Source organism: Equus asinus, chromosome X (genome assembly GCF_041296235.1).
Source record: "Equus asinus isolate D_3611 breed Donkey chromosome X, EquAss-T2T_v2, whole genome shotgun sequence".
Taxonomy (NCBI): domain Eukaryota; kingdom Metazoa; phylum Chordata; class Mammalia; order Perissodactyla; family Equidae; genus Equus; species Equus asinus.
In genome coordinates this window covers 13,710,589-13,732,627 of record NC_091820.1, presented here as the reverse complement: position 1 = coordinate 13,732,627, position 22,039 = coordinate 13,710,589, and the positions used below count along the sequence as shown (strand labels likewise).

Below are 22,039 nucleotides of genomic sequence, written 5' to 3'. Positions count from 1 at the left end.
TTAATAATCTCACACCTTGTGAGAAGGATCTTCTACCTCTATCACAACTGGCATTTTGAGAGGTGATCCCTGGGCCCCTGCCACCTCTCCCGTCTCCATCAGCAAGCCACTTCCTCCCTCCTGGGCTCTGTTCTCTCTCCTCTTCATCCTGGGGTCTGGAATGGTCCCCAGCGCGCTGAGAGGCAGCAGGGTCCCCGCTCCACTGGTCCTCCCCGGCGGCCCCCTCCCCCCCGCGTCCCGGGCGCCCCTTCCTCCTGCCACCCCGCACCGCCCACAGCCACGCCCTCTCCGTGGGCGAGATCACCTGTCCCTCCTCAGCCGCCGCCTCCTTGGGTACCCTTTCGCCCCCCTCCTGCTCCCCCTCCTCCGCCACCTCCCCCAAGCCCTCCCCTTCCCCGCCTCCTCCCACCCCTTGGTGTATATAGTAAAGGCCGGGCGCCGCACGCAGACACACACTCGCCCGGACACAGGCGCACACACGCTCACGCACAACCGGCGGCGGCGACAGCGGCTAGGTGACAGCGGCGACGGCGGCTCCCACCGCTGCGCACCCCCTTCAGGCGGCGGGCGGCGAGGCCAGACCGGAGAGTTCCCGCACCCGCAACCACCCCGCGGCTTCCTGGAGGCGGCGGCCGCGATTGCGAGGTAGCGGCCGCGGCGCCCCCGTGCGGGCCAGGGTCCCCCCCACCCTCCCCGCGCGGACCTGCCACCGGGACACAGGGGGCGCGCCGGGCTGGGCGCTCCTGGCGGGGCCCGGCGCCCGGGGAGGGGCCTGCTCCCGGGGGCAGGACGGCGCCCGGAGGCCGGGGCCAGCGGGGAGGGCCGGGCGGGGGCGGGGACGCGGGCCGAGGCCGCCACCCGTGCGGCGTCCCCGGGCCCCGCTCCTGCTCCCGGCGCCGCGCTCTGGCTGGCGGGGCCGGGGACGGCCGGGGAGGCGGCGCCGGCCGGCGGGGCGGGGGCCCCGAAGTGGGTTTCGGGCCGCCACCGGCGCTGGCACTGGGCGCAGAGGGCGGCGCGCGGCGGACTCCGCGCCCGGGCACCGCACCGGGCCGCCTCTGGCTCCGCCGCTCTGCCCCGGCCCGGAAAACCCGGCGCCTTCCAGGCCCTTCGAAAGATGGATTCTGTTGACGTATCTGGCGGCCCTGGCGAGCCGGGTGGAAAGTTAGGTTTTGCCAGATCGCACTGGGCTCGTCTTTGTGACGCTCGGCCAGCCCCGCATCGTCCCGGAGCCGGGTGAGTGTGCGTCGGCGCCCCAGGAGACCGTGTGCCCCCCAGTGCCCAGCCCCGGGGTGGCCGCACCAGCTCGGGCTTTCTGCCATTGTAGGCACAGAGCAGCGTTCTCGCTGCATTTTTGCGTGCGTTTCAGCCGTGCCCTTTGCCGCGGAGGGAGTTCTTGCTTCTCTCCGCGTTGGCTTTTTCGGGGTTGGGGTTGTGCTCTGTGTGTTTGCTTGTTTGCTGTTTAAAGCCCGACTATTGTTCAGGATAAGCTCCGCCTGGGTGGGGAAATGGCATCCCACCACAGTTGCCGGCGAGGGGTAGAAATGTTGCCAAACAGCTGCTGCTTTGTGTTTCCCTATCCGAAGTCCCTGGAGTAGGTTTGGGGCACGACGAAGAGAGGGATGGGGCATGGAGGGAGAAGGTGGCTTTGGAGGAGCGAATTGTCACCCACCCCATGGCACGCAGTCAGCCTCCCTTTCTGCCTGCCAAACTTTTATGAATATTCCTTTTGTGGCAGGGCGAAGCTTAATGAATTCAGCCCAGTTTTCCAGGGAAAAGCAACCCGGCTTTAACAATGGTTTGAGAACTTAATCAATGAGAAAGGCAGGGGGAGGAGGAGGAGGCGCTGACACCATATCGGGGATGTGGCTGCTTCTTGCAGAGTCAGGTAGGGAAGACGTGGGCAGGGCAGGTCACAGCGCCCGGGTGGCCGCGTTCCCAGAACTGACTGTGGCTCTTACCTGTGCCCGCTGGAGCCACCCTCCGTCGTACCCCCACCTCACGGTCTGCCCAGAACTCAGCGATGGGGCTTGAGGGACGGCTTGCGGCAGTGCGCGGGCCAGCCCCCCTCATCTGGTGTTTTTAAGGATGTGTAAATATTTTGCTGAGGATAAGTGACATCAACAGAATGATATTCTGCAGAGCCCCAGTGTGCAGCGATGATAAATAGATACGACCAAACAAAGTTTTGATAACCGCGGATTCTCATGGCTCGCTCTGTTTCATTTGGGTCTTTGTTTTTGTTGGTTTAGCATTATCTCTCATCCTCTGGTGTGATCCTTTTATTTAGCTGGTTCTTGGAAGCTCCTCTTTAGAACAGAGAGAAAAGCAGCCAGCAGGGAGAAAACAATTCTTAGCCTTGCATGCAGCGGGCAAGGTTTTCTGTGCTTTTCCCAGCGAATCTTTCCCACTGTTTTCGAGATGTCTCTTTTCCTCCTTTTGAGTCATCAGAATCGTTTGTTGATTGACCAAGAGACTTCTGATAACTTTGAAAATGTGCTGTGATATGCCTTTGTTACAGTAGAGGGTGGCAGTGTAGGAGGAGGACAGTGGGGAGGCTAGTGGGTGGGAGGCACTTGCCAGAGCAGCACTATGCCCCCACCCACTGTTTTGTCCTTGGTGTTTCCTTCTCAAAGGGGAACATGGGGGGCTGTGCCGCTTTTAGAAGCCGAGGGTGGCTACAAGGCACAGAATCATAAGCCTGGTGGCATCCTAGTTTCTCTGCCCCTTAGAAGCCCAGAGAAACCACCCACCCACCCCCAAACCCACACCCGCCACCACACACACAATATCCTGCAAGTGGGCACTTGCATCTCATCCTGACAGATGCCCACTAGAGGCATCCGCAGGGCAGCCCAGCTCTGTGAGCTGAGTCAGACTGGAACTTGGGGTACTGGCTGCTTTGGCACCAGCCTCTGAGACCGTTCAGCCACCCAGGGGGGTCCTTTATTATGCAAAGAAACCCCAGACCTCTCTCAGTGAGGTTTGGCCCTGGAAAACCTGCCCATCTCAGGAACAAATGAAAAAACAGCTTTTCAGGTGATGCCAGTTGCCAGTGTGAGAACTTGGTTGGTGGGCAGTTGGGCAAGAACTGTGAAATAAAAAGTCTTGTAGCCAGAAAACGGAGCCACCAAGACAGGGCCTCTGAAAGGCAAGAAAGAAAAAGGCTGGGAGGTGTGTGACGAGGTGTTACCGGGACTGCTACAGCACCAGGAGACAGATATAGCTCTAGCTATAATGACCCAAAGACTAGATAGGACCAGCCTCTCCAAATCCATTTGACCCAGAATGGAGGTATTCTGTACGTGGAGATATCCACATAGCGTGCTCTGAATCTGCAATAGGAAAATAGCAAGTGTCTGTTCTCTGGCTCCTTCCCTAAGCTTAGATTTGGGGGAGGAGGGTGATGGGGGGATATAAATTGGGAAGGGGATTACCATTTGTTGTTGCCCTCTGTCTGCCAGACACTTCACATGTGGGAAACCATGATGTGATGGAGGCATTATTTTACAGATAAGGAGTCTGAGGCTCAGAGACATTTCCAGTCGCGCGTCTGATTCCAGACTGCTGGTTATGATTTAAAGGGGCAACATGTCCCTCTCCGCCTCCCCCAAGTCTCTTATTTATTTCTCCCAAAGGCCAGAGTCCTCAGCCCCTACCCATTCACAAAATATGGTACCAACTGCAGAGGAAAAGCCCGCCAGTGAGGCAGCGCAGCTACCCAGGGCACATGCTTATGTGCCAAGCAGATAGTCCCCAAATAGTCCCTAAGTATTTCAGGTGGAAAGACTGTGCCTTTTCATTTTGGAATCCCCAATATCTAACTGTTGCTTAATAAATGATAGTTGAGTGACTAAATGATGGAGTGAATTGTGGTGAGGAGGCGGCTGTAAGTCATTGTCAAGGGAGACCCAGCAGAGATAAATCTAGAGATGTGTATGCTTAGGTGGGGACTCAGAGCCCCCGGTGTCCTTCTCCAGGTCTAGCCCTGGGTAGTTCCAAGCCGACAAACCCATATGAGATGGGCAATAGCATTCCCATCTTATAGATGAGGCAACTGAGGCTGAGACAGATTAAGTAACTAGCCCAAGGTCCATGGCAGGACCAAATAAATTTGAGACCATCTCAAATAAATAAACTCTAAATAAAAATGAGGCTGGGTCTTGCTATGCAAATGCATCATCAAAGCAAGTCCCTTAGCCCCCTTCCAAACAGATGGTAGCCTTTAACCCCGTAGAAATTCTCGAGCCATCGAGAGAGCCAGGATTTGAATCCATATACGAGGTGTTTCTGACTCTGCTGCCTCCCTGATCAGAATATGAGGGGGACCTCAGAGAAGGAGGCGCTCAAGGAGGGGTGGGGAAGATGGCTAATTGCACTCTCCCCTACACAAAAACCTGTGTGGGATTCTGAATTAAGCTTGATTTGGGGATCAGGGTGACATCCTTGCTGTAGAGTTGGCAGCTCTTGTCTTTGGAGAATGCCTGTGATTACCACTTCTCCCTCCCACCTGATGGTCTGCCCGAGTGCCCATCATCTCATTCTTTCCAGACTCACGGCATCTCCTTTGTGGCTCACAATTTTTGATGAGCCTCTCGAGTCTGCCGCTCTCCTGTGTTCTGATGGCAGCTGGTGAGGAGGCGATTTTGGTGGCCACATCAGTACTTCCGGATTTTGCACATGACCCGCCTTCTCTCTCCAGGCAAGAACACACATGCATGCACAGGCACAGGCGCACGTAATTTGATCATGTTTCTGTATCTGCTTCACCAAATTAGATTGCAAACCCAGAATTGTTATTGAAAGAACGTACGTGACTTTGGTGATCTTCTGTCCCAGCCCCTGCCTTAAACAGATCAGAAGAGCTAAGATGGAGGTAGCTCAACCAGCAGACGCCTTGAGTAATGATTATACTCACTGGCCTTGCCACTGCTGTGGGGCAGCCCCCCACAATGCAGGCATGGGCCCCAGGCCTTTCAGAAAAGGCTGTGTTAATCTCCACTTGGAGGTAGGGCTGGGCTCCTAGAACATCCCAATCCTTGCACTTCCCATTTCTGCTGTAATTCTTAGCTCCAATAACTCTATAGCCTGTGCTGCTGTCACCTGTCACTCTTCTTCTCCCAGCTTTTTTGGTCTTTCAGCACAGCACTGTCTAATAGAAGTTTCCGTTGAAATGTTCTATATCTGCACCCTCCCATACAGTCGCCACTAGTCACATGTGGCTGTTGAGAAGTTGAAAGGTGGCTAGTAGGATGTGCTATAAGGATAATATATGTGCAGGACTTCTAAGACGGTACAAAAAAAGAATGCAAAATAGCTCATTAATAATTTTTATATTGATTATATGGTGAAATGATAATATTTTGATTATATTCGTTAAGCTGTAGTGTTACAATTAATATCACTTGTTTCTTTTAACCTTTTTAAAGTGCCTACTAGAAACTTCAAAATTACACATATATTTCTACTAGACAGCGCTGCTCTAGAGCAAACTAACCACCAGCCTTGTAGCACCCCCAGATGTTTGGGAGGCATAAACGCCCTCCATCTCCATGGCAGATGGGAGGTATGGGGCTGACTCAATAGCATCAGGTGACTTTGATTTTCAGTAGCTAAGGTGCCATTTTGGGGGTCCCCATCAAGCATGTTTGCTCAGTCAAGTTCCATGAGGAATGTGGGCTCCAGAAACTTAATGGAGACGAGAGAGCAAGGCCAGGGGATGGGAGTGGGTGGGGCTGGCTTGAACAAAATGGCCCCTTTTCTTTCCTTTCCTCCACCCCACCACACCCCACCCCAGGCGGGTGTCCTTGTCCATTGGAGAGCTGTATCCTGCCTGAGCAACTGATTTCCTTGACACCTGCTCTAATAATATTCTTCCCAGGGATTTCTTCTTGGAGGATAGTGTCCCAGTAGACACCCTAACGCTGAGAGTGGATTATTTGAGGCTGGGGCCAGTCTTAAAGAAGAGAAAGGAAAAAAGGAGATGTACATAGTCATCTCCTGACAGTTTTTGATGAATACAAGAGCAAGGAAATTAATACAGTTCCTGTGAGAGAGGGAGAATAAATGCAAGGAAGCCCAATTTCACACACTGTGGTGCCACAGATGAGGAAACCTGACCAAGGGACAGTTCCGGGGGGTGGGGGAAGGATCGCAGCTGGCACTATGGTCTTCTTGGGCCCTTCCCTGCGTGCTGGGCATGGCCCAAGGAGACAGAAAGGGCTGGAATAATGAACTTGGGGCTGCAGTGATTTATAGGTCAGGCGCCTGTGGCTCTGGCTCCTGAGGGGGCTGCCCCCACAGGGGACCCTTGGCTGACCTCCTTGAGCTCCTCGGAAGGAGCTGGTTTTGTTTCCCATGGCAGAAGCAGACTGTTTACTGGAGCACAGGAAGAATCCGACATTCTGGCGAAAAATAATTCATTAACAGCCAGGGTATTACCAGTTCCCTGGAAAAGCTCCTCCAGCTGCACTGTAGCAACTGTTCTTTTTCAGCAACAGAATCAGGCCTCGCTGGCAGCCAAAACTGGGTGTGTTTGGGCGTTTTTGTCATTGTTGTTATTTTTGCCTTTGTGTGTGTGTATGGCCACTTTTGCCTTATAATTCAGAGAAAGGGATGGTGGCCCGGAAGGGTCGAAATGGTATAGCTGTCAGCCATTCTTTCCTTCATGGTTTAAGTTTGAAAGCTCTAGGCCAACTCTAGGAGCATGTATTTTTCTTGATCAAAACCCATCCCCATGCTGGGGTCACTGCAGAGCCACACAGAATGTTCTAGAACTAAAGGAATTTTGGAGAATCTCAGCACCTGCTCTTAAAACCCTCTGGAAACAATTGACTAAAGGACTCCCACCCCCACCCACCCCCCAACACACACACACAGAGACACACACACACACACACACACACACCAGGCAGAAAGTCCTATCTTGGCTGCGTGGAATTCTTTGCTTACTATTAATTGGCACAGTGGGACCAAAGTATGTGATTCATCATCCCAGTTTTGAGGGCATTTGGAAAGCCAGGCAGGCATAACCAAGAGAATGGGCTGCATGTTTTGCTCACTAAGAATGATTGAATCTACAGTAAATAAAATGGAATGATTCAGGAAGCTTTTTATGCTCTGGAAAAATCTGTTTTAAAAAAAGGTTTTTGTCTGCTTGTTTGTTTTTTAATGCCTCATGCTCAGAAATGTGTACCCAACTAGCAAGAAATGAGAAAGAATGGCATTTCCTTGTTTTAGTTTTTTAAAAAGTCTGATTGCAGGTTAAGTAAGATACAATGTATTGATTTTGGTTTTGTGTGGAACATAACTAAGCAATCATTTTATTTTACGAGATATTAATTTCCATCCATTTAGACTGATGAAATATGCATTTAAAATGCACTCTACCTACCCCCACCATCATCACAGTATTTCTTTAATGCTCCTGGATTCGGATTGAGAACTTATTTCATTTATTTGGAAAGGAGTAAGTATGTCCTTAGTCAACATATATGTAAACCAACCTTAGATTTCAGAGAAAATGGGGCCTTCTCCCTTTGATTACTGCCAAAGATGAGAATATTAAAGGCCGAACAGAGTTGGCTTTATCTGGACCATAGTTTCTTCACCTTGGCTTTGCTGACATTGAGGCCAGATCATTCTTTGTTGTGGGGGGGCGTCCTGTGCGTTGTAACATATTCAGCTAGATGCCAGTAGCATCTCCCCCTACCCTAGTTGTGACAACCCAAAATGTCTCCAGACCTTGCCAAATGTCCCCTCTGGGACAAAATCGCCCCTGGTTGAGAACCACTGGTCTAGACCAAGATTTAATAGGGAATTTGTGGTTTTTGGAAAACTCAATTTGAAATAATAAAAGACACAATTTTACCCTCTGACTTTTATATATACAATTCATAGGAGTGATTAATTAACAGTTGCAAGCGGGTCATGTGCCTGATTTAATTCTAAGATTGGTGGGGAGTCTATAAGATTGTGTAAGCACAGTTTTTTTTTTATGGCAGGCAATCGAATGAGGCATAGGTAATTGGGGGCATATTGTAATAACTAACGGCTTCTCTGGTTTTTCATAAAGAGAACAGGTTGATCCCTCCCTAATTTCTTTTTCACATGCACCTGATTCCAGGCATGCCTTCAAAGCCACCAGGCATCTTCCTCCACCCCCGCCCCCTCCCCACTGTCATTTCTCCTGTAGCATCTTAAGCCTGAGCCAATTAATTTAGCCCTTTAGTGTACTTGGGAGAGCTCTGCTTGTAACACTGTAATAGACTCATTTCAGATCGTGGCAGTCCTTTACCCGCCACTAATTTCTATGTTTTCCAGTACCGTTGAGAGAGAAAGTCAATGGTGGGTAGATGGAGCATTTTTCAAAATTATTGGACATTCAAATTCAGGTGGTCTCCACCACCCCCCCTAATTGTTTTCCCTCTCACACACATTTGTTTCCTTGCAGCAGTTCTGCTTGGGAAAGAGAATGTCAGCAGGGCTCCTTCAGGCAGCTCGAACCTGATAATGCCTGCAGTCAGCAGCAGATGAAATGCCGCGGGACAAGCCCTCAGCCGTCTTCTTCCTGATGGTCCCTTGAAAGGCTAGACAGGAGCCTCGTGTATTCACAGGGAAGGTGTCATGGGGGTAAAACATGGAAATGGGATTGGTGCTTGGGAGACAGAGGGAAGACAGAGAGGTGGATCACTCACATAGGAAAGTGTCTGAGGTCAACCCTACCCTGCTGGTCTTCAGAGTGGGATGAGCATTTGAGGGTGCTTGAGGGCATGAGCAGGTGCTCAGTGCAGACATCAGTGGGGGCTGCTTCATTTTGCAGTCATCCAAGGTATGCTGACTTTTTCCAAAGCGTGTCTGAAGGAGTTCAGAGTGTCTTGTGTAAAAGGATTCCTTTGCAGGCTTAGCCGATGAGGAAAGACGGAAAGGTGAGCATGCAGGGGTTTACCAAGCCAGCAATAGACCTTCATTGGCGAGTTCTAGCCTTGCTTTAAGAGTAGTTTGACTCTTCCTTGTCATCGTAAAAGATGAGGCAGTGAGCTGGCAGACAGCCATAGCGAGCTGGGTCCAGGCAGATAAATAATTGATTTGCAGCACGTGACACTTGGTCATTCTAAGTTGCCAGCCCCTCGCAGGCCAGGATTTGGGTGATGGTTGCAACACTGGGAGAGGAAACGGGATCATAAATCTGTGCTTTGGAGGCCAGTTTCATGGTGCAGAGGCCACTGGGGCCACCGCTGTGTGCTGCAGAAGCAAACAGACAAGTCCGAGTGGTATGTTGTTCCTCAAAATAATGGCAATGGAAATGGCTGTGAAAAACATTTAGACCCTTGTCATAAAAATGCAAACAGTCTTCCTGCTATAGGGAAAAGCTAAATAAACTCTATTGCAGCTGTATTAAGTAGAAACAGATTTGAAAATCGGGTGTTTTTTTTCCTGAGACACTTATTTATAGCAGGTTGGGCAAAGGCTGCCACTATCTTTTGCGACTCCGGAAGAGTGTTTTCCAGATGGTCCTTGCTGTTTTTCTCTTTATTAAGCTTAGCTGAACACAGCCTCGCTTGGAAAGGTTCACAGAAACTGGTGTTATTTTTTTCAGATTACAATGGCCATTGATTGGCTAACAAATCAATGGATGGGAATGGATTGAGGCTGTGCCAATGAATTTCCTTTTGCATTTAAAAATAAGAAAAATGTTAAGAAAAGCTCAAAATAGGGTGCTCTTTCTTCGACTATATACATCAAAGCTTTGAAAACCATTCACAGCTATATTTTTTATTAATTTACATTTGCCTTTTTTTTCTAAAATAATGCCCTCCTCTTTGCTAAAACTCTGCAACGTTACTGTTTCCTTTCCAACATCTAAACAATGTCCAGATACATTTCAGATTGAGCAATTAGCTCTGGCTGCAGTTTCCTTTTGTGAAAAAAAAATCACTAACCCACTAGACTAAATATGAAATTATTGAATGTGAAAATATCAATATGAGACCATTTGTTCTAGGATCCTTTGTGGCTTATCACTTGCATTTTAAGAAGGCAAGAAAAGACTGCTTCTTGCCCTGTCTTTCCATGTTGGGCACACCCACGCCAGAAACCTCAAGCTTTGTTTTTGCTCTTAGGAGCTGGGCAGCTGGATTTTGGGTCATCAAGACTAATTCTTACAGCTCAAACCACACAGGGAACCATTTTGGAATGTCACACAAACCACGGTCCCCACAGAGCAGGCTTGTGGACCACTGCCTGCATGGGACAAAATTTCTACCTATTCACAGTGGAATGAAAGAAAAGTGAAAATGTAGTGAGTTCCTTTTTGAAAGCTAAACCTTTTCCATTTTACAGAACTCCCCTGTATTCTTAAATGGCCTTTCCCACTTTTCTTGGTGTTAAAGTCTCTTTTATGAATGATCAAGAGAGGGCATAGCATTTGTAGTTTAACATCTTTTGTTGACAAAGGCAGAAGTTGTCCGACTCATGTTGGACCCTCCATTTTTTTTAAGTGTTACTCATTCAGAACATTAGAAAGTCTAGGATTCACCAAGGATGCCTGAGTGGATCAGGAAGGGAAGCCTCTATTATGATTCCTGAGCCATGAGAACTGATCTGAGCAAGGGTCCATTACCCGACTTTTCTGACCCGACACCCGCAGAGAGCTGGCTTTGTCCAAAGCCCATGTGAAGAGTGGAACTGCTTCTCCAGGGGAGTTTGAAGGGAAAACTGGCCTTGTGGTCATAATGTCTGAGCATGCAGCCCCGATGCTGGAAGCCTGGGCCCTTTACCACTGGCTCCCGATGTCAACTCTGCTGCTAGTTCATGTCGGCTTGACTCACTTTCCCCTCTTCTCAGCCCTGCCCACCACTCCCATGAGTGCAGGCCTCAGCCTGGCTCACCAGGGTCTGGCCCCAGTCTCCTCTTTGCTCCGCCCTACTCCTGTCCTTGCTCCCCCAGCTGCTATTCCTCTTGCTAAAGCACCTCTCTAGCCTTGTAACCCTAGCTCAAGAACAGTCAGTGACTCCCTATTTCCTAATTCGTTAGAATAAAACTTCACATATGAAGCCCTCTTCCCATTTTCCCAGCCCATCTTCCCCCTCGCAACTGGCCTTCAGTGGGGAGAATGTCTCTGGGTTGTACAACTGCTCTGGGCTGGGTTTTGTTTGTTTTCTTATATGGGGGGAGGTTTACAAGAAGGTTACAAGCTCTCTTGGGCTTCTTTCTAGATGAACACCACTGAAGCCTTGAGTTTAATGTAATGGACTATCCCAACGATTGTGACATCAGTGGTTAAAAACAAAAAGCTCACCCCACACAAAGTGAGGCTCTCTGGCTTCAAGAATTATAGCTTTACTATGAGTCTCTTACATGCTACTTCTGGATTAGGATGGCACCTTTCTGGCCTGCCAGCAAATGGGTATTGCTTCGCGATGGCCCTGCTGGCTTGTCCTGCTGCAAATAGAGCCACTTACACAAGCTCTGAAATTTGCAATTGAAACGTAGTGGAGGGAGTCCATCCTAGCCAATGCAGACTGTCTGTTCCATTAGAAAACGTCTCCAGTGGCTGCTCATAAAATCATAATGGCAACAATATTACCTGTCATTTGTCAAGCTCCTGCTATAGGCTAGACAGTCGTACCAGGTGATTTACATTTATTATTTTATTTCCAGCTCCTTAACAACCATATGAGGCAGGGGAGTATTATAAGCTTTGTTTCATAAAGGAGGAATTGGGGGCTCAGAGAGGGCTAGTAACTTACACAAGGTCACACAGCTTATAGGAGGTGGAACTGGGATTCTATACAACCTGGTTCAATAGAACTTTCTGCAATGATAGAAATGTCCTATGTTGTCCAATATGATAGCCACTAGCTATAAGTCGCTATTGAACACTAGAAGTGTGACTAGTGTGGCTTAAGCCTGACTTTTTAATTTTACTTTAATTAATGTTATTTTTAATTTTTTTGCTAACCATTTTTAGGTGTACAGTTCGGTGGTATTAAGTGCATTGACATCGTTGTGCAGCCGTTACCACCATCCATCTCCAGAACTCTTTTCATCTTGCAAACTGAGTCTCTGTACCCATTGAACAATAACTCGCCAGGCCCCCTCCCCCAAGCCTCTGGTAACCACCATTCTCCTGTCTGTTACTATGAGTTTGGCTTTTTTTTCTTTATTCCACATTTAAGTGGGATCCTGCAATATTTGTCTTTATATTTTTAATTCTAAATGTAAATTGCCACATGTGGCTAGTGGCTACTGTATTGGACAGCACAGCTCTACAGCATGGTTGTTTCACTGTGCCATTCTGCCCCTCTGCTCCCAGCTTTATCTGCCCCTCTCCTATAACGCCTACCAGCTTTGTGTCTCTCTTCCTCCCTCCCAGCCCAATACAGTTCCTTCCTTTCTCAGAGGCCTGGAGCCCAGTGGTTCTCAAGCTTTAGTGTTCATTAGAATCACCTGGAGGGCTTGTTAAACTACAGATACCTGGGGCCCGCCCCCAGTGCTCTGGAGCCCGCCCCCAGTGCTCTGGAGCATGGGCCCAAGAATTTGCATTTCTAAGAAGTTTCCAGATGCTGCTGGTACTAAGACCTTTGGTTGAACATTATCTACCTGGGCTTAAGAACTAATTCCTGCATCTTAAAGTGGTGTGGCCTGGGCTTCAGTTGTTACAGCTGTTACCTCCTGGTACGCAGAGAGCGATGGGCACTGGCTCAGATCAGCTGGGAGACACTCCTTCCTGCCGCTATCCCAGGGACCTGCCTCTCTCCCCGTCCCAACTGGATTCGGGCCACAGTTAAGTTTGGTCACTCCCTTGGCGATTGTTCTGGAATGCGTTCATTTTGATTTGGGGCTCCTTGGGAGCGGATGGAGAGCAGGCCAGGGTGAAGGAAGAGGCACGATCTCTAGGAATTGCCGGACCACCCTGGTGATGTAGGGCAAGCCCGGATGGAGAGGCCCATTTGCTGTCCTATTTTCTGCTCTCTGCAATTAAACTGTGGCAGAAAAGTTAACTAGGAAAGAAAAATGAAGCAGGTGAGGCAGACAGAAAACAAAGCTGGTCCTCCACCCTTATTTCTTCACCATAAAATCTTTGTCCATTTTGGAGGGCAAAGGCCGGGTGCCCTGAGGCAGGATTGGAGGCGACGGTGTGAGTGGCAAGGCAGCCTGGAGAGGTCCCTGGAAAGGGGACTGTCGCGTTGGCCACCTTGGCTCTTGATCTAGCTTTCATCAGTGCTGAGAATGTTGTTCTTGTTTAAAAAAAAATGCAGGGGTAAAGGTAGCTGAGGCTACTCACAAAAGTAGCTGTTAGGCTGTTTTTCTTATGAATATTTGTAAAATAAAAGAGTAATGTGGAATCATTTTTTTCTAAGTGTGCACAAATCTTCTGTGTTTTCTCCCACAGAAACTATGCTTTTTTCTTTTCTCTCTCTGTTTCTCCCTCTTTGTTTTGTTTTGTTTTGTTTTCTGAGAGCAGAAATCACGTGTCTTTTTTTGTGGCTTGGTCTCAAACCAGCATTCATTCTCTTGAGCCAGGCAGCACTTCCTAAAGTGCATTTTAATCACCATCTCTAACAACTCGGCCCTCCTCAGCTCCTGGCAGTGTGCTCTATTGCACTTAGATGCTGATAATGTTTAATAAAAAAGTACAAACACACAAATTTCCCCCAGTTTGTCTGTTTCCAAAAACAAGTCTTCAAAGGCATGAACTCAAGGCCTCATTTCTGTTATTACAGGGGTTCTGTCCACATTAATCGCCGGGGAAATGTCAAATTCTTGTGCTTTGAGTACTTCCATCTTCCCATGTAGCTCTGTGCCCATCTACTCATGAGAGAGCTCAGCAAATCAGAGCACCCCAGAGGAGCCCCATCTCCTGTGCCTCTCGTCTCTATCACCATCACTCATCAGGGAGTGAGAGCCAGCTTCCTCTACTCAACTGGGCCCACTCTCTAATCTGTCTTAGATATTTGAAACACGAAGCTCTCCATCCTCCATCTGTATGGGATGCTTCTTCCTTTCCTTCCAATCTGTTGCTTGCCCCATCTCTCTGGAATCGCCAACATCAAATGCTCCATCCTTTTTTTTTTATCACTTCTATGGAGGAGGATGAAGATCTCTAGATACTCCAAATCCATGAGAGAGCTGAAGCACTTGGCCAGGAATTTAAGATACATGTTCTCACTTAAACCACACAGTAATTTTCAGAAACAGCTATTTTCATTTGCAGATGAGGAAACTCAGGTGGCAAAAGGGCAACTATGGATCCTGAGCAGAAAAGGCGGCCAGGGCCCAGATCATAATGGGTCTTGTAAGCCTTGATAAAGAACTTGGACTTTATCCTAGCAGTTTCACAGAGGCCAGTGACATTATCTACTTTATGTGTTTGTTTTTTTCCCTAGTGGAGAACAAACTGGGACAGGAGGGCAGGAAGACCAAAAGGCTCTGTTGCAATAATCCAGAGAGAGCAGTGACCTTGAACTGAAGCAGCACAGTGGCTGTGGACAGGGAGGCAAGTGGCTGGCTTCTAGAAGTGTTCAGGAGGCCGACTCTGTGGGACCTGGTAATGGCTGGTAGACAGAGTAAATTATGACAACACCCTGGTTTCTGTCATTTAGGCCCTTTGATGAGCCAGGGAACTCAGGAGCAGGGAGAGATTGGGTACCCGGGCCCCCCCCACCTTTGCAGCCAGGGGTGGGGCAGCCCAGACCTGGGAGAGTGGTCAGAAAATCTTGGCACTGGCCCACATATCCTCTGACCCCCAAATTCTGAATGGAGTGTGATGAAAACAATGAGTGGGCCCGAAAATGGGGAAAAAAAAGAAAATCTGACAGCCATAGTCCATAGCTAGGAACACCTTCAGTCGGTGGCTTTAAATATACTTTCCAAGTACATGTACTTTAAATAGGTCAGAATCTGTAAACAGTGGGGGACATAGAGTAATCCTACTGGTTCAGGCCTTGACTGGGCCTGGCTGAGAGAGAGGGGTTTGGACGGTGGCCTGCCACTAGGCTGACCAACTGTCCTGGTTTGCCCAGGATTGAGGGAGGTGTTCCTGGAACATGGGATGTTCAGCTTTAAAACCCAGGCAGTCCTGGGCAAACTGGGACGAGTTGGTCACTCCATCTGCCAGAGGTGGTACTGCAACATGGACATCTGGGCTGGTTGGGGCCAAAGCAGTGGAGACAGTTCAGCCGCAGGACTCCATATGGGAATTCCACCAGAGTGGAAAGGGAGCTTGGGAATGGAAAAGGCAAGAACATCTCCCAAGCTCTTTCAGATAGCTTCTCAGGGTCCCAGTGAAATGCTTCTCTTAAAATAGGAGCCTGAGAAGTGCATTCTGCTTTCCCGGAAACTAGCATGTGCCATGTCCTCCTTGCAGTCCCACCCATCCAAGGGATTCATCCGGACATTTTGGGTGAATTCCAGGTGAGTGAACAAATTCTTTGGTCCTGCAGCATCTGGACTTTGCAACCAGATGGGACATGGGAATATTTTAAACTGGGTCCTGGTGAGCAAAGCAGTTTCTTTACATAATATGTTCCTACATCCTTGAAATCATGGTTAGAAAAGACTTCTTATTTTTTTTAAGAGCAGCAACATGCAAAATAATTTGTAACAGTAGACCATTCAGATCTTAATTTGCAAAGCAACCGTAGCCTTCCATTATTAATAACTCTTTTGAAACCAAATGACAATTTTTTTGTCTTCAAAAGCGTTCCTTTTCTGCCCCCCCCCCAACTATTTCTGTTGCAAAATAAACCTCAGTAAATAAGCAGACAACATGTTGTAAATGGTAGGACAGAGGAGCACTTGGCATAGGAAACTAACGAAATAGATTTTTTCTGTGAAGGCCTGGCCTGGCGCAAGCCTTCAGCTACATTCAGAAATGCAGAGAGAATCCAAGAGTGAGGTGACACATTCATCTCACACCAGTGACAGAAAAAAGCATCAGAGTTCATTCTCATGGTGGACAGCAGCAGCAGGAATAAAGAAGAATTCAGTGTGAGGAAATAAAAGAGAAAGGGAAAAATAGAGGAAGATGTGAAAAAAGTAAGGATAAGATTCCTCTGGCCACATGGCTCAGGTAGGGAAGGAGCGAGAAAGGCTCAAATGGGACTTGGGTCTTTCGAAAGAGCCTCCAACAGTTCCCTGTCCTACAATGAGTCCAAGAGTGAAAATGAGCTTTGTCATTTCTCTGTGCCCTTCTGTATCATTTTATGAGGGGTGGATATTAGTTATAGCAAAATTGCCTACAGTGTGTTCTTTCCCAAGCATAAAGGACGCGGTGGGTAGAAGCTTAAATAATAGTATCAGCATTTTGAAAAGGTTTTCTATTTCACATACACTTTAAATAGGTCAGAATTTTTAAACAGTGGGGGGATATAGTTTATTCTTTTCTTGGTAATGTTTGATATTTAAACCAGCTATATGGATAGGAGAAATTCTAAAAGTTATCCATAATGAATTTTTATTTTCAGATTTTTGTCTACAGTCCTAACATACAGAAATGTGCTCGCATTATTAAGTGTACAGCTTGAAGAATTTTCACAAACAGCATACCCATGTCATCAGCACCCCGATGGAGACAGGGACCACACCAGCCCCCAGACACCTCTTGTGTGCTCTTTATTATCCCTCACTAATAGTAACCACTATCTTCCAACAGCATGGATTAATTGTGTCTCACATAAGAATTTTTCAATTGTAGCTTTGTGAATGAGTACCAAAAAAAAAAAAAAAAGAAGTCCTTGTAAATTTTTTTAGGAAGGAGGGCAGAAATTTTGTAATGGTTTCCTTTTTCTGGCTGCTCTGAGTTAGGCCTGTTAAAGAGGAAGTTTCCAAGCTAGGTCCCTGCTGGTACAGGGTTTAGGGCAGGCTGATCTCTGCTGCCCAGAATGATGCCCAGGCTGCGAGCCAGTGGCCTGCCCTTGGCGCCACCTCTGCCAAGGGCAGCCACCAAGCTTGCCTTATCTGCTTTATTAAAGCCTCTGTCGGATCTTGCAAAGACACGTCGTCTGTAAGCACTGAGGACAGGACAACAAAAAGTCTTAGAATCCCTTGAACGTATTGGCTTTCTGGAAAGGAAGGCCAGGCACAACCACTAAAACAGTATATCCAATGTGTTCATTTTTCTCCAACTTCCAAATGAGAGTGTGGTTGATTAATTTCGCGTCCTTGTAGGTTTCATCGTAGTTTTTGATGTGCTTTCTGCCCCCTTTTCTTGTTGCTGCAGGGGGCAAACAGTACAGAGGCAAACAGTACAAATGCGGGAATAAAGCTGTGGAACATACATTGTAATGTGTCTGGAGCAGCATCAGAAAAGGACTTATTTGTTCTCCTGGGCTGTGTAGTGCCGAGTGATTGAATGCTCGCCAAGCTGTCAGTTTTATGAAACAAATTCCCTAACCCCCTTGGCCCAGAGCTTTGCTCAGCCTGAGATGGAAAAGAAATAACTTTTAATAGAAAACTCATTGCTAAAATCTAAGATAAGATTGCAGAGTTACTTCTCTCCTAAGAATCAAATGAAATATCGAAGAAAGCGTTTGATGGGGAACACTCTTAAGGAACCTTATTTCTCAGTTCTCGGTTAACAAACTATGTTAATAAAAATATTTAGAGCTTCGGGATGCATAATGCATTTTTATTCCTAGTGAGCTGGCCTGTTTGTATACACAGATGTTTCCTGTGGTCCTTCTATCATTGCTTCTACTTTTTCTGAAACAATATTTCTAGCAGGAAACAGAATCTTATGTTAAGAACCTAAGCCCCTCGCAGATCCTGTTAGTTTGAGTGAGGGTATTTTCATTTCTAGATTTGATACTTGGTGGGGGAGGGGGTAGTGGGAATCTTCTTTTATTCAAAAACACAGAAAATAGTTTTAATAAAAAGATAATGCAATGAGTCCACTATATTGAGACATTATTAGACAGTTCTTTCTTGGCTTTTAAATTAGACCTGGCCAATTCCTCCAGGCATATTCACTACTGAAGGGCTGATGGCTTTTCAGTCTCCATTCTCACTGTCAAAGGCGCCATGAGTAACGCCTGCCCTTTCATACAAACCTTAGGTGTGTTCGACTGGTTTTTACAGATTTTCCAAAGCATTGTTCTCACAGAGCTACAGTTTCCTTTCCAGCACCAGGAATACTGTGGCAACACAGCTCACCAGCCCAGTTTCTCTGCCACTCTTAGGAGCACATGGAAATCAATTAAAAATAAAATACATAGGCCAGTGTGCTAAGGAAGGAAATGAGGTTTTACACATCAGCACTTTCCAAAAAAAAAGATGAACCTGTCTTAATTGAAAAATGGCACAATGCCCTAATGAAAAATTAAGCTTCAGGATTCAGTCCCTAATATCTCAGTGATGAGTGTATATTTCCTCCTGTGGCTACCCCTGTGAGCGAATTCTGAAATAATCAGGCAGTGTGTTGAAATAAGATATCATTCACGTAACTATAGGAGTGAGGCATTGCCCTGTCTGGCCGACAGGTCAGTTACTGCTTAAATGCCAGGAGAGGAAGATTTTGGTTCTTTGGAGTTTTATTTTCTTCCACATTTTAGTAAATTTTGTTTCTCAATGATTATTAAGTAATAAACTTATTTGAGAAAATTTACAATTATAGAAAAGCAACAAAAAGAGTAAGTATCACCTATAATTCTGCCACTCAGAGATCACCACTATCAATGTTTTTGGTTCATGTCCTTAAGAGGAGTTTTTGCCTATACATATATCCTTTATCTTCTCCAGGAGTTTAGAAGGCATATTTGTGCTTAAATTGATTTTTTTCCAAAACCTCTGTTAACATTGTCGTCGTTAGTGCCATCGAGTGGATTCCGACTCTTAGTGACACTGTGTTCAGCAGAGTGGAACCCTGCCCGGTCTTTTTGTGCCATCTTCTCCCCTTCCCGCACTGTATCAGACGATGCCCCGCTGTTATTCATAGGGTTCTCATGGCCAATTTTTTCTGAAGTGTGTAGCCAGGTCCTTCTTCCTGGTCTTTCTAGACTGGAAGCTCCACTGAATCCTGTTCATCATAAGTGACCCTGCTGGTATTTGAAATACTGGTGGCATAGCTTTCAGCATCACCACAACATGCAGCCACCACTGTATGACAACCAACAGATGGGTGGCATTCCCTGACCAGGAAACGAAGCCCGGCCCTGCTGGTGCGAGTGCTGAATCTTAACCACTAGACTATCGGGGCTGGCTTCTGTTAACATACATTTCTCTAATTATCAACATCAAGAATGAAAAGGTAGCTATTTTATTACCTCTCATGTGTGACAAAAATTTTTGGCATATTTACTCTCCCTTCTTCCACTGTCCCCCCACCCCCGGTCTTGTTCACTGCAGTATCCCTAGTACCTAAAACAGTACCTGGTACCTAGCCTTTACTTAAATACTGTTGAATCAATGAGTGAATGGTGAGAGTTTATCCCTCACATTACTTCCACAAAGTGAGCACTGACTCCTGAGGCCAACCTCTTTCCCCCTCCCTTTCTGCCTCTCCTGACAGTCCATTAAGCCATAGGTCCCAGGTCCCACTGCTGTCTGCTGGGTCTGCTTTCCCTCGTCTTCCGTTCACTGTGGGGTGGAAGTGAGTGGTGGCGGTGAAAAGGTCCCAGTCTTTGGAGTCAAACGGACCAAATTCCTAGGTCTGCAGATTACTACACAATGGGACAAATATCTTAATCTCTCTGGGCCTCAGGGATGCCATCTGTAAAATGGGCAGTGGTGATACTTGCCTGGCAAGATGAATGACAAGTATGCACGATGCCTGGTACATAGGAGGATTCCAAAATCTGTAGCTACTAGCATTGTTCCCACATCTCTTTCCAATGATAGCATAAATAAAGAGCCCACGGGGCCCCAGAACATTGCCCTTCTCTTCACAATTCCATTCATGTCGTCTAATGTGTATAGGAGACTTTCTGATGAGTTACTTTATGCTTCTGTGCCAAGTAAATCAGAAATGACAAAGAATCAAGTGGCCTTTCTAGTAATCTGTGCTTCCACTCCATCGAACTGTGCTTCCGCTGCATCATGTGTCTTCTTGCATTGTAATTGTGTGTCTTCATAGATGACTCCCTCATTAGACAGTGAATGGGCCTTCCATCTTGGTATCCTCAGCCTGGGACCCACAGTGCTGTAACTGAAGAGTCACTCAACATATATTTATTGAATGAGTGAGTGAATGAATTAATTAATTAATGAGTAGTATCATTTTGTACACATCTTGTCCTATCTCAACCACATCTGTGGGCTTTATGCAATCTTCTGGATGACAAAAGCAAACCAAACTGTAAAATTAAATCTCTAGCCCTCTGAATCTATAATGTAAGCTTCTGACAGACAGACACATAAGTATTGGTTCTGCAAAGTGTCAGCTTAAGGAGAAAAAATTGTATTTCCTCTTAGTTCCCATGATTAAGTCCGTGGATTCACTGGCTGGCGTATCAGGTTCTTCAGGAGAGGAGGAATGACAGTGTGTGCACAGTATAGCTCCTGTGTGCAGCTTTTAGTTTGAGTTATATGTGTGTTAGCATCTCTTTCACACAGAATCTGATGACTTGGCATTTATTTTTGACAGCATCTCAAATCTTGTGAAAGTCAGAGCTGGGGGCTGGTGGTGTTTTTTAGTAGTATCTCAGATGGTGGCAGGACAACCTTGATAATAAAAAAGATTTAAAAAGATGTCTTCTTAGACTTCTTCCAGAAAACTAAAAGTTCAGCAGAGAAGAGCTTTCAGAACTTCCCAGAGCAAAGGCTTCCTTGAGCATTGGCGTTTTGCAGACTGGACACAAACATACAAACACACAGTCACTGAGGTGTGCTTCCTACTCTAATTCACTGTAACAACAATAGCTGGTTAGTCCTTCAAACCTGTTTTGTTCATTTTCCCAGGCACCCAGCCAGACTACATTTCCCAGCTTCCCTTGCAGTTTTATGTGTGGCCATGTGACTTAGTTCTGACCAATAGGATGTGAGTAGAAATGATGCGTGCACCACTGGTCCAATCATAAAAGCTTTCTAGGTTTTCCTCCATGCTCTTTTCTCATCCACTGGCTTCTGGGCTGGAGCAAAGTCCCAGGGTAACCTTGGAAGGTGGCAGAGCCTCCTCTACCTGGGGAGGATCATTGCATGAAACAGAAGTGCCTGTTCTGGAGCCCCCACCCTAAACTGTTACATAAACAAGAAATAAGCTTCCATTAGTGAGCCATTACAGGTGCGGACTGATTTGTCAGGCAGCCTATCCTACCTTAACTAAGTCATACTCCTTGGATGTTTAAAAAAAAGTAGCTGACAGTTTTCAAAGGGCTTTTATGTGCCAGGAATTGTTTATGTTAATAATCCTTTCAGTAGCCCTGCAAAGTTACCTTCATTTTACAGCTATAGGTACAATTCAAGTGGGAAGGGGGTGAGTATTTTGTTCACCATGATGGCCCCCAGGGTTGGCAGAGAGGGTGTCATTGAGTAGGCTTTCAATGAGGCTTGTTGATGCTGGAGGAAAGGAAGGCTCAACAAGGCAAAGTCACATACCCGGGACCCGCAGCTGGAACCACTACTTCATCCCAGTCTGTCTGGCTTCAAGGTCCAGCTGCCTCTGAGTATCTGTAACCCCAGACTTTAAAAAGCGTTGGTGGGGAGCCAGTGATGAGTCCTTAGAAAAAAGGTTTTAGTCTCTCATATTTCTGACTGGAAAAAGTAACACATATTAAAAAATGAAAACCTTATAGACATCTAAAACAAAGAAAGGAACTCCCCTCTGTCATCATACCAGAGAAAACTGGTACAAACTTGGTTTTATTCCACAAGTTCTTAACCTATACACACATTCAACAAAAATTAGTTCACTTTGCGTGTAGAAAATCTACATTCTCTCCTACCACATGACTTTTCCACTTATTTTCTACTTAAATAATTTCCTTGGACATTATTTCCATGTCAGGACATACCAATCTGTGTCATCCTTTGCAATGACCAGTAATATTCTGTGTAACAATCTGCGGTGACTAATCAGTTCCCTCTTCATTGTCATTTAGGTTGT

The 22,039-nt window shown here is 46.8% G+C and overlaps 1 protein-coding gene across 2 annotated transcripts in view; it reads left to right on the top strand.

Annotated features, from left to right (window-relative positions):
- Nucleotides 1-326: 326 nt before the first annotated feature.
- Nucleotides 327-22,039, top strand: part of RAI2 (retinoic acid induced 2) — a 59,950-nt gene continuing 38,237 nt past the window's right edge. Inside the window, exon 1 of one of the 2 annotated variants that reach the window (XM_070502536.1) lies at nt 327-645. The gene's annotated coding sequence lies outside the window, so the exon portion shown is untranslated. Of the gene's footprint in view, nt 646-828; nt 1,234-22,039 lie in introns of those variants that run through there. The other variant, XM_014832531.3, reaches the window with a different exon arrangement.